The sequence below is a fragment of the Habropoda laboriosa genome, unplaced genomic scaffold (assembly GCF_001263275.1).
Source record: "Habropoda laboriosa isolate 0110345459 unplaced genomic scaffold, ASM126327v1 scaffold243, whole genome shotgun sequence".
Lineage (NCBI taxonomy): Eukaryota > Metazoa > Arthropoda > Insecta > Hymenoptera > Apidae > Habropoda > Habropoda laboriosa.
This window is the reverse complement of record NW_017100433.1, coordinates 706082-720589: the sequence shown is the minus strand read 5'-3', so window position 1 is coordinate 720589 and position 14508 is coordinate 706082.

Sequence of the window (14508 nt, the reverse complement as noted above, 5' to 3'; positions counted from 1 at the left end):
ATAATGCAAATGACGCGCGAGCCGTGTCGATGATAAATTACGAAGCTCGTGTGGGAAACGTTCACTCTCACCTTAACAAGTTACACCAACTATCTCTCTCTTTATCTTCTTCGTCCAACTTTTTTGGACGAGGCGAGAAACAGAAGAAGAACAAAAGAGAAACAAAATTACGAAACGTTTCCTACTCTGTTCGTGTTACGCAAGAAGATCGAATGCCTTCGTATTTTGACCTTCGTTACTTAATTGTTCCAAGTTTATCGAAGGCGATAAACACCACGTGTACTCTGACACGTGATTCGTAGAGGGAAATAAGAGTAGAACGAAATTTTTGCAGACTTTTTTGGGTTACCTGAGTTTCTAAGGAAAGGAAGACTACGATGGAAGATATTAACGCGTTGAATGCCGGAAGAATTTTTTATTTAAATACAACGCATCCCAATATGCGTAAATAATACGTGAACAGTTAGAAATGGAGCTATTTAACCCTTTGACTGCTATAGACGCTCGGTGATAATCGAACGTTGGATACTATGGAAGGATAATGAAGATGCGTGTTATTGGGTTACGCAATGCACCCACACGGTAGTCCGGTGAAGTCTTTATCGATACAAGTCTTTGCTCTGGAGGTTCGCGGTTGACTCGTCAGTAAGGCTACCTAGGAGACCCGTGCCTTAGACGCGCGGGGACTTTTAAACTCAGAGGTCGGAAGTTGTACCTTTAGTGAGGAGGGACTTGGTGAGAATTTGGGCAGGAGGTTTATCGCGACGTCACCCCCTTTCCAGTAATTTCAAATCGTCCGCGTCTTGCTTTTCCGTGATTGCGACGGTGGAAAGTTACGCTGCTACAGTATTATTTATTTTACAAATTTCATAATTTTATATTCGTATATTATTTATGTTACAAAACAGTGATTGAACTAACGTAACATATGCTTAAACTGCCAGCAGTCAAAGGGTTAAGTACGCTGTGTGATGCGTTAGATAAAATTTTTACAAATATCGCCATTTATTCAAATTAAACGCTTTCTAAACGCTTTCGCTAATTTTGGCCACCGATTACCAACACACGGTATTCAACGTGTTAAAAGAAAGAAAGAAAATGAAATTTTTTGACACGAGAAGAAACTAGATTTTCATTAGAAGAAGGAAAGATCAATCATCGACACACGCGTGGAATGGGAACATGACATTCGTGAATTTTTCACCGTATGCATAATACAGCCCGCAGATGAATATCACTCGGTAGGGGCTGATGAATAAGTAAACCCGTATTACGTAGTGACAAGCGTAGGCATGTTTCATGCAAGCTGTCAACTTTTATGGCCTATCTTCCTTTTAAATATTCAAACGCCGGCGAAATGAGTTCCACGGTAAGTATCTCTCCCTCGGTCAACTGTTCCGCCGCTCGAATTAAAGGGCCCTATCTCAATCGGTCTGTGTCGTTACACAAATCTTAACGTGTATTTAATCGTCTCTGTATCGACGGTGCAACCGATAAGAATGTCCAGGGTGGTCCTTAGTTAGGGATAACAAAAAATTCTCGTCGCTTAATCATTGATCTTAATCTGAGACGCTTTTATCGCGATCTGTATTAACTCTTTACGGTCGTATTTTCTTTTCGAAATTATTTTCTGGCCAATTATTGCTTAGACAACGTATACATTTTATGTCAATAACCGGGTACCCTTTTGCATAATTCTCACTTCAAATATTTGGTCTTCCAAGCCAGATCGCTGTTACTTTGCACATTTCTTATCCGTGTTTGCCTCAAGTTTAGAATTTTGTTATCAGAAAGTAGACGAGAATTCTGGTTATAGACATAAGGGTTAAACTGTATGCGTATTATTTTTCTGCAGGCAAAGGGTCCACAGAGAGTTTAAAAGGTAAAATATCCCGGGGTTCGAGCGCAAAGAGTTAAAATAAAGTGTACTTCGAATTTACGATATCGCTGTATTTCTTACACCGACTGTACACAGCCAGGAATACTGCATTTCTGGAAATTCTACCTTCTCACCGTTCGACTACCGTGAAATTACTACTTGGACCATTTTCCCGCCGACGTAATTAACTTTCGGACACGGTATAATTTTCTATAATCTGCTTGCTCCGTTTTGGAAGCACGAGAGCAATTTTTGGCCGCGGGAGATGCTGTACACAATCGTCTCGTTATCGAGAGAACGAAGAGAATGTTGACAAACGTCCCTTAATTCACGTCCCATTGTAGCAAATCCAAATTCCACGATCCTCCGATGCGCTATTGATTCGATCCAATTGCCAAGTTTATTCGAAAATCGACAAACCCTGGTAGTCGTTCTCTTCCACTCCTTCTCACGAAGGATAGAATCGAAACGATTTCTACAAGCTTCGAAAAAGATCGGCCACCGTTTCGAAAGGTGGGTTCAGAGAGCATGGTGGAAGTAGAGTCTATGGAAAATTTTTCCATGCTCAGGCACGAACAGAGACAAACCAGTTCTTCTCTCGCGAAGAAGAGGGACAAAGGAGGAAGAAAGAGAGCGAGAGAGAGAATGAAAATGTCGCCCGGAGCGCCGCAACACGTGTAGCCAGAAGAAAGGACATACATACATACAAAGGAGTTTGCACGATGCGAGGCACAGATATCGAAGATTTATAAAATCAGGTCGAAAACCTCGGGTCTCCCTGCTTGCATAACCTTGTGCCTGAAACTGACGTGCTCCTTTCTCTCTGACCAACTGGGATCGTTTTGTTTCCACCATTTATTTGCGCTCAGCTACTCTTCAATCGACTTCTGTTATTCTTAGGAGGTAAGCTTGTCTAGGCATGGCTAACCCGAATTTTCGACTTTCCTCGATACAGAGTGTTCATAAAAGAATGGAGCTCAACTGAGAAAGTTTCAAAATAGAGCAAAATAGAGCAGAGTAAGCAGCAAAAGGCAACAATTATGTCTGTTATCGTTTTTCTTTCACGAAAGCTCGAAGAGATCTCTACGTTGGCGATAGATCGCGAAGTTAGTAATAAATTTCAAAAAGTGGTCCAATCTTTAACGAACGCGCTGCAGATACCGAAGTAAAGTGTTTGGAACTTCCTACGCGAATGATGCGAACGGAGGAATTAATCGAGCAGAAATTTTCGTCGCAGCGGTACGCGGCCGCATGATCGGCCGAAGCAACAACAGCCACCGCTTAATTGGTCCAATTAGCCGAGCGGCACATGGGTGTGATCAACATCGTTATTAAGCGGAATGAACGCGCATATTAGTCGCGGCGAGAAATGCTCGTCACGTGGACACTCTATCGCGCTTTTCACCCTTAATTATCTAGCCGCGACTCTCGTAACAACTCCTCTCCTCCGACACCGATCCCGCTTAATTGTGTCACGCTCCCGCGTTAAAGAGCACGCACACGCGTTGCACCCACCTCTCTCGGCTCAACAGTTCGGCCGTTTAAACGTGAGAGCACGTGGCATGATCGTAAACGGAACAGCGCAACTCGTATTCGTCTAAAAATGCTCTGGTCAGTCTGCGACGACGGTTAGTCTCACCGTTCAACGATTATAGAAACTGGAACGGGGTATGCCCGGTTTTCTTCTCTTACGCCGAGAAAAGGAAGAGAAGAAAAAACATGCAGAACGAACGAAGGAGAATTAACGAGCACTCTAGTATAATACCAGTTTTTTTCTTCTCTTTTTCCTCAGATATCCCCTCTCCTTCTCTTTCACGGAACAAGGAAACCTTTTTATCTGATAAATTCTCGATCGAGCTTTTTTTATCGCGGAACGAAGAAAGCGGAAAGGGATCGAAGATACGCAAATATCTGGAAGCGAAAATAAACGTTCGTACGGCGACTCTCGACGAAGTTTCTCGTCAAATATTGACGAATTTTTCCAAGTTAACAGCGGCCCGAAGAAAATTTCAAGACGTTCTCCGTTTGCACGCGAGCGATAAATCATCGGTGCCGTGAAAGAGGTAAACGTTTACCAACGGGAACAAACATCGTTCTCTTTTTCGAATCGCGACGTCGTAAACAATTTAACGTGTTACTGAAAACTAGATCGCTCGCACACGTAGACGTGCGTTTTCACGTTTAACCGCTTTTGTGTCTCGTCGATAACGTCCTTCGTGAAACACGTACACCGGTTGCAACCGAGTTGGCGTATACGTGTGTGCAGGTGTGTCACGGTGCTCCGAAGGGATCTGCCAGAGTTGCATTTACGCCGGTAGTTTCCTTCAATTTCCTATGTTTTCAGGTCACGAGACGGCGATGTAAACCCGCCGGTAGTCATTCGGAGAATCGAGTGGAAATTCAACGATAAAAATTTCATTCCTAGAACTTGACATTCGTCGGTATCATCCTCGTTCCATCGCGATCCTCTCTAACCTTGTACCTCCTTTTCGCCACAATTCTTTCCCGATATAGCGTGTCCCTGTGCACTACTGCTACCACCTCGTCGCTGGTAACCGTCGAAAGCCACGCATTTCGTGTGTCACAACGCTCCCCTGGAGCATTCGTTACACGAGCGAGGTAACGTGAAACGTTTGCACCCGTTGTTCGTGATAACAACTCTCACGCGTCGTTTCGTCCCTCCCAGCGGGCCATCTGTGCAATTTTCATTCAGAAAAGAAAAGGGAGAAAAAAAGCGAACGTAAAACTGCGAGCAATTTTCCAGTAGATACGTGTCTTTCTCGGTGAAACCGGGGATGCGAGATAGGCGAGAGAATGTCAAAGGGATCGCATACCGACGGTGACACAAATATAACACAGCAGCCTAGGTCAGGGCTAATCGGTTGATCGTGCACGCTGCCTCAACCGCCAACCAAACAATGCTAAGGGCGTCAGCAATGCTAAGGCTAGCATCGATCCACCATTGGGCAAACACCTTTATTCCCACCTGTCGCTTCGTACTTCAATCGCTCGCATACTCCTCTCGCGTCTCTCCCTTTTTGCAGATTCCGTATTTTCTGTTTTTTTCTTTTTCCATTCCATTAGGTATAGCTCGACGACGATAAAAATGATCAAAGTGTGAAGGATATTTCTGTGGAAAGATTCCGACATTCTAGTGTCGGGAAGCACGATGACGCACCGATACTGATCCTCGCCACATGTTCCTATCTATTTAAGGTACACAGTATATTCTCCACTAGTGTCAGACCCAAAGAAAGCAAACCCTGACACTCGTAGAGTCAGTTTCCTTTACGAGATTCACGGCTCGACAAATCATAATAGGAAAATATAATTTTTTTAATTTTACTTTTTTTCATCTGGAATTGCTTTCAACATGTTCGTGAGATTTTTCTTATGAAAATGACATAAAACACGACATAATTTGAACAACATTTACTTATTAACACGTTCACTGTCACGCCAGATTTACAGGTTGCTGTCAGGCGGCCACAAGAAAATACATTTTAAGCATAGGATTATAGTATTATGCTTTATAATTTTTTCTTTCAGTTGAAAATAATGTCTAGCTAGCTATGACGTTCAAAATTTTTAGTTGACAACATTTATTTTATTTTAATTATTCTAAACATTTGAGGCACTCCAGTCACTGATGACCACCATGGCCACATCGAGGAAACAATCTAAACGAATTGTGAGTCACTGTGGAATGGGCGACGCGAAAAGTGCTTCGAAACGCGATTTATTTAGAGAGGGAGAAACCGCGAATTTATATTACTTTAGACTCTACTATCGAACAAAACTTTGATAGAACGCGAGTGAAGAAGTATGAAATAAACGCGAGTAAATTGAATAAAAAGCAAAAACGCGAATTGGGAGGAAATATCAGATAAACGCGGAAAAATATGCAATAATAAGTCGAACTAGGGATGAAGCTATTATTTCAATACGCGATTCACTGACTCTAATATTTTGAAAAATTGAAAACTTCTCGTAAAAATCGATTATTAATTGCGAAACACTAGTGAGACGGTTTAATTAGGGGCAGCACAATATATAACACAACTAACTACCCATATCACCAGAAAAAAAACCCATTTTTGTCACTCACAATTCGAAGATTAGGCAGCTGGGCTCTGCAATGTCGATTTCGTTGCATCCTTCCTTCCTTCCTTCCTCTCAGATGGTCATCCTTCCTCCAAGCGTTGATTTCCCAAGACTCACAGACTCACACTTTGTGAGTCACTGTGGAATGGGCGACGCGAAAAGTGCTTCGAAACGCGATTCATTTAGAGGGGGAGAAATCGCGAATTTATATTACTTTAGACTCTACTATCGAACAAAACTTTCATAGAACGCGAGTGAAAAATTGAAAGAAAGTATCAAATAAACGCGAGTAAATTGAAAGAAAAGCAAAAACGCGAATTGGGAGGAAATAGTTAAACGCGGAAAAATATTCAATAATAAGCGAACTAAGGATGAAGCTATTATTTCAATACGCGTTGCACTGACTCTAATATTTATCAAAATTGAAAATTGATTTATCACGGTAAACTACTTGGACGGTTTAATTAGGGGCATAGTGCAACGAGTACAGTGCACTCGTTGCAAATCAGCTCACAATATACAATTCAATAATGTAACTAACTACTTAACATGCAAAATTCATGCAACTCCTGCGAAGAATTAGATTAGTAAATCACAATTCATGAAACAAATTCAAAATTCATTTTTCAATAGCATAGAAAATATCATAAATACTGAAAGAAAATTAAATTATAGATTGCTGGAAGAAAAGTACATATTAAATTTAGAAATAACCTGTAACGAAAATTTATTTCATTAATGGACAGCTGAAACGCCGAAATATTTTCATTAGGCAACCTCTCAAATTCATTTCGATATCCTATTCGACAAGTACGAAGAACAACAATAACAAACTGAAATCTCGATTTCCCTAAACCCTCAAAACAATCTCGAAATACGTTCGATAATAATTTTCTCGCGTGTATTAACGACCCGAAGGATTATTTAAATTTATTTCAAGCAAAAAGTAGCAGTAGTTCAGTAGTAAATAGTGGACTATTAGACTTTGAATAGTCCAAGTTTAAGTTTTAATAATTAGAAAAATTAGAAAAATTCAAAGCAGAGTATTCAAAGTCTAATAGTAAGTTTGAGAAAGAAATTTTGAGAGAAGGTAGTTGAGTGTGTATAGGGTGGACATAGGCTGCTAGCCAGAAGCCCTCGACCACCCTACCCACGTCTCAGTACCCTCAGATCAAAATTACGCGAAGTGTCTAGGGCCCAGTATAAAGGGTAAATGATTTCGCGGGAGCTCGCGGGTCTATTTATACCTGTGGTACCCCTTCCCCAAAATCATTAGCAAAGTCGTTAATAATTCGGGCGGGAATCGACTATTTTTCGCGGGAATCGACTACTTTTCGCGGGAGATCGATCACTTTTCGCGGGAAACGGACTACTTTGCGCGGGAAATCGATAATTTCTCGCGGGAATCGGTCACTTTTCGCGGGAAATCCTTCGTTTTTCGCGGGAATCAATTATTTTTCGCAGAAAATCGCCGATTCTTTCGTAATTCTATTTTGATTTCTATTGTAATGTTATAATAACGTATAATTTATTAATTCTCACAATTTTTTGGTATAAATTTATACTTGCAACAATTTGTTACAACATTACATATAACAATTTATACGTTTTTACAATATTCTTCAATGGAAACATAGGTTTTAGCGTTCTCGTTACTTACTCGTGGTTAAATTAATTTCGTAGGGACTAAAAATCAGGTTGTCCTGTGGTTGTAGATTAAAAATAACCATAGTACAGCTAAATTTATCGTGTTAAATAATTCTTCTTACACGAATGAAAAATGTATTCAACGTTTGTTTGTTATAATATCGTGAAATAAATTATATTATACGTTTTCTCCACCAAACTGGACAAAGTACAACTAGTACTTATCGAAATGATTTATCTCTCTCGAAGAAATCGAGTTTGTATAGTGAGAACGTATAAATTGTTATATGCAATGTTATAACAAATTGTCGGAAGTATAAATTTATAACAAAATTGTGAAAATTGATAAATTACAATTCTGCCTGAATTTTTGAAATTCAGAAAAACACAGGTAAACTTCCATTGCATTTAAACGATATTCTCCACCAAACTGGACAAAGTACAGTAAATTCTCTACAAGAGTCAGTAAGTTTACTGTCTCGCAACGTAAATTTAAGTAAATTAGGTTGAACTGCACAGAAAATGCACAGAACTGCACAAATAATTCATTTCACGATATTATAAGAAACAAACGTTGAATACATTTTTGATTTGTGTAAAAAGGATTATTTAACACGATAAATTTAGCTGTACTATGGTTATTTTTAATCTACGACCACAGGTCAACCTGATTTTTAATCCTTACGAAATTAATTTAAGCACGAGTAAGTAACGAGAACGTTAAAACGTACGTTTCCATTGAAGAATATTGTAAAAACGTATAAATTGTTATATGCAATGTTATAACAAATTGTTAGAAGTATAAATTTATACCAAAAAATTGTGAGAATTAATAAATTATACGTTATTATAACATTACAATAGAATGCAAAATAGAATTACGAAAGAATCGGCGATTTTCTGCGAAAAATAATTGATTCCCGCGAAAAACGAAGGATTTCCCGCGAAAAGTGACCGATTCCCGCGAGAAATTATCGATTTCCCGCGAAAAGTGATCGATCTCCCGCGCAAAGTAGTCCGTTTCCCGCGCAAAGTAGTCGATTCCCGCGAAAAATAGTCGATTCCCGCCCGAATTATTAACGACTTTGCTAATGATTTTGGGGAAGGGGTACCGCAGGTATAAATAGACCCGCGAGCTCCCGCGAAATCATTTACCCTTTATACTGGGCCCTAGACACTTCGCGTAATTTTGATCTGAGGGTACTGAGACGTGGGTAGGGTGGTCGAGGGCTTCTGGCTAGCAGCCTATGTCCACCCTATACACACTCAACTACCTTCTCTCAAAATTTCTTTCTGAAATTTACTATTAGACTTTGAATACTCTGCTTTGAATTTTTCTAATTTTTCTAATTATTAAAACTTAAACTTGGACTATTCAAAGTCTAATAGTCCACTATTTACTACTGAACTACTGCTACTTTTTGCTTGAAATAAATTTAAATAATCCTTCGGGTCGTTAATACACGCGAGAAAATTATTATCGAACGTATTTCGAGATTGTTTTGAGGGTTTAGGGAAATCGAGATTTCAGTTTGTTATTGTTGTTCTTCGTACTTGTCGAATAGGATATCGAAATGAATTTGAGAGGTTGCCTAATGAAAATATTTCGGCGTTTCAGCTGTCCATTAATGAAATAAATTTTCGTTACAGGTTATTTCTAAATTTAATATGTACTTTTCTTCCAGCAATCTATAATTTCATTTTCTTTCAGTATTTATGATATTTTCTATGCTATTGAAAAATGAATTTTGAATTTGTTTCATGAATTGTGATTTACTAATCTAATTCTTCGCAGGAGTTGCATGAATTTTGCATGTTAAGTAGTTAGTTACATTATTGAATTGTATATTGTGAGCTGATTTGCAACGAGTGCACTGTACTCGTTGCACTATGCCCCTAATTAAACCGTCCAAGTAGTTTACCGTGATAAATCAATTTTCAATTTTGATAAATATTAGAGTCAGTGCAACGCGTATTGAAATAATAGCTTCATCCTTAGTTCGCTTATTATTGAATATTTTTCCGCGTTTAACTATTTCCTCCCAATTCGCGTTTTTGCTTTTCTTTCAATTTACTCGCGTTTATTTGATACTTTCTTTCAATTTTTCACTCGCGTTCTATGAAAGTTTTGTTCGATAGTAGAGTCTAAAGTAATATAAATTCGCGATTTCTCCCCCTCTAAATGAATCGCGTTTCGAAGCACTTTTCGCGTCGCCCATTCCACAGTGACTCACAAAGTGTGAGTCTGTGAGTCTTGGGAAATCAACGACGAGGAAGTGGAATGATTTGCGGAAGGATGACGATCTGGGAGGATGGAAGGAAGGAAGGAAGGAGGCAATGCAGCCAAAATCCACGTTGCAGAGCCCAGCTGCCTATTCTTCGAATTGTGAGTGACAAAAATGGGTTTTTTTTTCTGGTGATATGGGTAGTTAGTTGTGTTATATATTGTGCTGCCCCTAATTAAACCGTCTCACTAGTGTTTCGCAATTAATAATCGATTTTTACGAGAAGTTTTCAATTTTGATAAATATTAGAGTCAGTGAATCGCGTATTGAAATAATAGCTTCATCCCTAGTTCGACTTATTATTGCATATTTTTCCGCGTTTATCTGATATTTCCTCCCAATTCGCGTTTTTGCTTTTTATTCAATTTACTCGCGTTTATTTCATACTTCTTCACTCGCGTTCTATGAAAATTTTGTTCGATAGTAGAGTCTAAAGTAATATAAATTCGCGGCTCTTGAATTATTCCATAAACTAAATCTCCAAATGTTTTATTTCGAATAAATTTTTACACTTATCACATATTATATAATCTTTACAAATTTTCTAATAATTAACTTCACTAACAAATAAACTAATTTTTTCACTTGATATTAGCAGATTATTGAACACTATTCAACATTCTTACATCTGATATTTTTACTAACAGATTTATATATCGAATTAATAAATAATTAGAAATTAAAATGTTTTACTAAAACTGCACAAATATCACAATTTTTACAAATAATGTACACAACTTTCAGAAAGAACTTAATACAATAAAGCTAGTAAGAATACTGAAGACAATTTGTCATTTTTCCGAATTGATCAAAACGATTATCTAACAGATTCCATACATCGTAAAGAGCACCGATACTTCAGCGAGATCAAAAGGATTCCAGTTATTTCGAGCGTTCGAATCTCTGGTCGAGCAGTAATTTACTTTACACCAATTCTTTCGGCGCGTATGAAAGTTCATTATGCTATTAGTCGGTAATCGGCTTTTGGAATTCCCGGTTTTGATCCGATTATATAGCGATTATATGGTTTTTTCCTCTTTTTTTTCTTCCCCTTTCTCTACCCCCCCCCCTTTTTGTTTTTCTCCCTCATCCACGTGAAGAAAAGATAAAAAATTATTCGAGCGAGAGAAAAACTTATAGCTGGGAACCGACCATTTTCTTCGGGTTATCTATATTATAACAGTGTTTTTCCCGTGTTACCCCTCGATTGGACGAATATTCCAAGCTCGGGGGAAATGGCCGTTATAATACTCGTTCTACCGTATGTTTCATAAAGGGGTGATACTCCCGAGCGAAAAAATAAATGGGAAACGCAGAGTGTGATTCTCTGTTTCCACGGACATTTCGAGTGTTCCTATATAGGATATGCTCGTTAGAAGTTCGATTTGTGTAACGTTGGAAATAGAAATATTGAAATATTGTGTTTTCTAAATGAATATTCAGAAAATGTTTGTCAACTAACGGGTACGTTAGTCTGGTGAATTTTTATGATACTTTGAGAATTTAGAATTCTGATTTTCTTTTTGCATTTTTTCAAAGCTTCAAATCACTGATCAACTCGTTGATGAATCTGAAGAAAAGGAGAATTCAAAGTTGATAAGGTGAGATGAATTGAGCTTCTTTGATTTTTATAATTGTAAAATTCGCGAAGAATCGTGACTTACATACGTAAAAAATCATATTTTTCAAATATTTTATTTTATCCAATTAAACAAGATAAATTACTAAATTACTCTAAGGAAAAAAATTAAAAATCTATAAATGGCTGTTAAACCTAACAATACGAACAAGTCCATGATCCACGGACAATATGTTAAAGAAGGTAGTTGTTCAATGGTTTTACGCACAGGGAACTTGTACTACATTTGTTTGCGATGCCCCATAACAATTTTTGTTCGAGTCGCGTAATGTTCGATGCTTAATTGCCGAACCGGTGCGCGAGTTTACTCACACTTCGTTTCATCCAGTGTGAATGTTAAGAACTGAGACGAATTTGCTTTTTGTAATAACGATTTTATTTTACACTAAGAGTGATACTTTAATGTGATGTTACGAAGTGAGTAGCAAAACTATTTTTTCTAAGACCAACCACCAAAGACGCGCTCCTGCTTCGTGTCCTTGGTTTTATCAACTCGGCCAGTTGCTGATTGGTGGCCGGTTTCCTCTGTGGGGTGTAATTACTGGGTCTTGATTGGTCGAGGTTGCTTAGGTGGGATGTAGCTCCTTCCAAGGGAAAGGGATTCTTGTTAATATTGGAATTCCCATTTTTGGGGGTTTTTTCCCAGGGTTTGCCAAGTGACATTTCCACCGCGCACGTAGCCTCTTTACGGGGGGTAAAGTACGCGCGAGAGGAACGGTACCTTGGTCTGGCGGCCAAATGTGACCGAACAAGTTTATGACGATAATCCGCCAGACCGAGGGTTCGTCGCGATTTCTTGCGATGCAACAATTTTACTTTTTAATATTTGTAGTAATTCAATGATAAATCATATAATATTTCGTATAAAAGGTGATTTCTTAATGTATTTAGCAAAGCATGATTTCGAACAAAAAATACAATTTTTGTTAAAGCAATATTATCAGTAAATTTTGAATGAATCTTTTCTCAAAACTATCAGTCATACAAACTTATTTTTTTACGTTTCTCGAGAAAATTTTAAGTTTACTAAGTAATTTCTTTTTATCAAAATAAAATCTTATTTTCAAAACTAAAGTCTCCTCTTTAGCACACAAACTATCCAACTACTTTCTAGCATAAGCCCTAGAAAGCCCAATTTTTTGAAGCAAATGTATTTAACCCTTTGCAATCGAGTGGCGACTGAGAAGCGACATTAAATAATTAACAAAGACAGAGAACAGATCTACAGGCCTTCATAAATTTCTTCACCACAGTGAAATAGAGAGTACATTGAATATTTAAATAAAATAGTATACTTTATTTCTACGTTAGTTTGAAAAAATTTCAAAGATCCGTTTTGTAACCTTTTCTACAGCAAAATTACCTCCGAGTGCAAAGGGTTAATAAGTAAATGTTGTTCAAATTATGTCGTGTTTTATGTCATTTTCATAAGAAAAATCTCATCAATATGTTAAGAAAAATTTCGGGATAAAAGAACGTAAAATTAAAGAAATTATATTTTTCTATTATGATTTGTCGAGCCGTGAATCTCGTAAAGGAAACCAACTGGTGTAGCGTTACACGCTTTACTGACTGCGAGCGAGATAACATGGGCACAGCAATGACGCAGACCTAGGCGTAGGACCATCTATACTGTCACTTGTAGAATCCAAACTTACTGACTCTTGTAGAGAATTTACTGTATACCCTTCCACTCGTGTCATGGATCACTGATCGTCGAGCATAGATTTTTAGTCGGCCAGCTGATCGAGTGCGCTCTAGAACAAGTGCGTCATAGCACTGATCGAGCTCTGGCTGTTGCAGTCGTGAAATATCGGGACGTTCTTACTCTCAAAGGGATGTAACACACAGTTTTACTATGACACCTTAAGTTTACGTTTTTCTCAACTTGATACTTCAAAAACGACCACTTTTTTTTTTTTAATTTCCTAGTGTAGAAATAAGTTTCTCATTTATTTACGATGCTGTAACTTACATTTTTTGCCGTAGAATAGAAAAGACAGCGCAATATGGAAAGTGAAAGAAAATAATTTAAAAAATTTGCACTTTTTCGAGGATTAGTTGTGCAAAAAAAATTTTTTTCCTCTTGATGTTATATAAATGATAGAAGAGGTATATCAAGAAGAATATGTAGAATAAGATTATACTGACGTAATCTATAAACGTAAAACATTCGTCGCTAATTTAAAATTGCAAATTCAGAGAAAATAGTTTTTTCAAAAATTTTATATCGAAAAAATGAAGTCGAACCGTGAAATAGTTGCTATTTCTACGCCTATTTCCATTCCACTCTCTCCGTCGAGATTGTTGATCGAATAGGAACGCTAGTCGAGCAATAAATCTCCATTGTTAATAACGGTTTATTGGATGTCGCTTACAAAACGATCGCATAAGCCTGAGTTATTTGCATTTTTCACGTGTCCAGCATGCGTGAACGCCAGCTGAAAAGTCCGGCGGCCTCGGGCCTAATAAATCACTCGTTCGAGAAGTTACCGTGACAATAAACGAACGCCGTAACTCTCGCATGCTACGAGAAGCGCCGGCGTTTTCATACATTTCAAACGAGCCTCTTACCGGTCTTAGAACGTTGCACGGGACTGATATCAACCTTTCGCTCTCTCTTTCCATTCCTCTGTACACCTCTGTATACCTATCGTGACGAAGGTAAATTTGCGCGAACCCACAGCGGCAATTTTCTTCAAAATTCACTCGCTGGTAATTGCAGGAATACCCCAAGTGCTTCCTTTCCTTATCTTCGTCTGGGTTCTGATTCACTTGACGAAACTTATTACGAGAAAATAACACTTTTGGAAAATTTGAGACATTTTTGAATAAAATTTTGGGAGGTTTGAGAGATCTCTGAAGAAAATTTTGGGAGGTTTGAGAGATCTTTGAATAAAATTTTGGGAGGTTTGAGAAATCTTTGAATAAAATTTTGGAAGATTTGAGATATC